Genomic DNA, 2,639 nt, shown 5'->3' with positions numbered 1-2,639 from the left:
TTCAAATGAGAATTTCGTGCCTTTTTATAGGCCAAGGTGCTGGATGCTCAGCTGCCTTGTTTGCAGCTCAGTTGCTCACCTTTGGCCCCTATGAAGAGCCACTTTGGCCCCTACTTGACCCCTATGGTAGGCTATGTTATATGCATGGTGACACCTCCTCCTTCTTGTCATAGCCTTATGTCATCCATGAGGTCATTTTCTTGGCCTTTAAGCAAAGAAAAAGTAAGATATTCCATGATTTGACGAAAAAATCACTTTTCTGGTGCGCCAGCCGCTTAGCCCACTTGTTTCCCCGCTAAGCTACCTTTTTCAGCAGCTTGGCTGACCTGGTTCCCTGCTCAGCTGCATGTTTCAGCCGCTCAGCTGACTGGTTCCACGCTCAGCTGCCTGTTTCAGTAGATTAGCTGACCTGGCCTGGTCCTTGGTGCTGGCTGACCTAGCCTGATGCTTGGTGCCTGCCTGCCCTGGCCTAGTGCTTGGTGTCTGCCTGACCTGGCCTGGTGCTTGGTGCCTGCCTGACTTGGCCTGGTGCTTGGTGCCTAGCTGACCTGACCTGGTGCTTGGTGCCTGGCTGACCTGGCCTGGTGCTTGGTGCTTGGCTTGGCTGGACAGCTCTGTGCTTGATTTCTTCATGGTGAAGTATCCTTTTTTCCTTTGGTTTGTTACTTGATTTTTGTTGGTGGCTTGGCACTTTTGGGCTGTTTTCTTTAAGTTAAGGTAATCATTTGATTTTTTCAAGTTGCCTTGCCTACCTTAACATAGGTTTCTTCAAGACGAAGTAAGCTACCTTTCTTCAAGGCTAATGTCATGCTTTAACTTGATTACTTTTAGCAATTCATTTTGAGTTTTTGTCTTGAATTTTGGCTGGCTTGAATATCCATCGTGTAATTTATTCTTTAATATTCAATTTCCTACAAAACTCAAAGAAAACTTGGACAAGAATTAATAAAGAACCAATTTATTTAATCATGCAAAATTCACCTAAAAAGTGTTAATTTAAGTTGGTTTTCTACAATTTGCATACGATAAGTGTCATAGAATGATGGTGAAAAGTTTATACTTTTGGCACTTATCACCTAGCCCCAAATAGAATCACCCCACTATATTTCCACTCCATAAACCGGCTTCCTCATCTCCCATTTCCAAGAAATTCGTTTCCCCAAATTGAAAACTTGATAAGTGCAAAAGTATAAACTTTTCACCATCATTTTATGACACTTATCCTATGCAAATTGTAGAAAACCAACTTAAATTAACACTTTTTAGGTGAATTTTGAAAGATTAAATAAATTAGTTCTCTATTTGTTCTTGTCCAAGTTTTCTTTGAGTTTTGTAGGAAATTGAATATTAAAGAATAAATTCAAAGATGGACAAGAATTCAAGCCAAAATTTAAGACAAAAGTCAAAATGAATTGCTAAAAGTAATCAAGTTAAAGCATGGCATGCTATGTGCTTTATTTGGTTACTTATCCTTGAAGAAAGGTAGCTTACTTCGTCTTGAAGAAACCTAAGTTAAGGTAGGCCAAGCAACAAGCAAAAAACAAATGCTTACCTTAACTTAAAGAAAACATGCCAAAAGTGTCAAGCAACCAACAAAAATCGAGTAACAAACCAAAGTAAAAAAGGTTTCTTCACCATGAAGAAATCAAGCACAAAGCTCTCCAGCCAAGCTAAGCACCAAGCACCAGGCCAGGTCAGCTAAGCTACTGAAACAGACAGCTTAGCGTGGGACCAGGTCAGCTAAGCTGCTGAAACATGCAGCTTAGTGGGGAACCAGGTGTGCTAACCTGTTGAAACATGAAGCTTAGCGGTGAACTAGGTGTGCTAAGTGCCTGGCGCACCAGAAAATGATTTCTAGATCAACTCATTGAACATCTTACTTTTTCTTTGCTTAAAGGCCAAGAACATGACCTCATGGATGACATAAGGCTATGACAAGAAGGAGGAGGTGTCACCATGCATGTAACCTAGCCCACCATAGGGGTCAAGTAGGGGCCAAAGTGGCTCTTCATAGGGGCCAATGGTGAGCAGCTTAGCTGCCAAACAGGGCAGCTGAGCGTCCAGCACCTTGGCCTATATAAAGGCATGAAATTCTCAATTGGAAAACATTGTACATTCATTCTAAATTATTACTAGTTGATTCTTCTTCTTTTCCTTTCATTTTAGGTAGTTTTTAGGCTAGTTTTAGAGTAGTTTTTCATATAATTCAAGGGAGACAGGAGAAGGCAAATGAGATGCAAAAATCCATTTTGTAATCTCATTTGGAACCTAAAGCATCCAATCCTTGGATGGATGGCTTATGCTCCTAACAATTTCATTTGTAATTGATTATGTATTTCTACTTCTTCTTTTATTTTAAAGTTGGAATTTTAATCATTCAAGTTGGTGCTTTGGCTAATTTTATTTGTTTGAGAAGTACTTAATGCCCTTTATAGATTGATCACCTAAAAAATGATTTCAAGTCATAAAAAGTACTTGTCTCAAACACTTAACAAATACACTAAGTAGTAGTTGTACTGCTTAGTTTATTTGCCAAGTTAAGCATACTTTTCTTAAGATCTTATATTCAGTACTACTTCAATATTAGAGTAGCCAAGATTAGGGTGTGACAACCTAGTCTCTTGTGGACGTAATATTGT

General features: G+C 39.5%; 1 long non-coding RNA gene across 1 annotated transcript in view; it reads left to right on the top strand.

Moving 5' to 3' along the window:
* The window catches only part of LOC109356415, a 24,403-nt gene that overhangs the window by 6,277 nt on the left and 15,487 nt on the right, over positions 1–2,639 (top strand). The window contains exon 2 of the long non-coding RNA XR_002108719.1: positions 1,437–1,449. This is a non-coding gene — a long non-coding RNA (uncharacterized LOC109356415). The remainder of the gene's footprint in view (positions 1–1,436; positions 1,450–2,639) is intronic.

Source organism: Lupinus angustifolius, chromosome LG09 (assembly GCF_001865875.1).
Source record: "Lupinus angustifolius cultivar Tanjil chromosome LG09, LupAngTanjil_v1.0, whole genome shotgun sequence".
Lineage (NCBI taxonomy): Eukaryota > Viridiplantae > Streptophyta > Magnoliopsida > Fabales > Fabaceae > Lupinus > Lupinus angustifolius.
The sequence above is the reverse complement of the archived record's forward strand: the minus strand, read 5'-3'. Positions and strand labels throughout refer to the sequence as shown.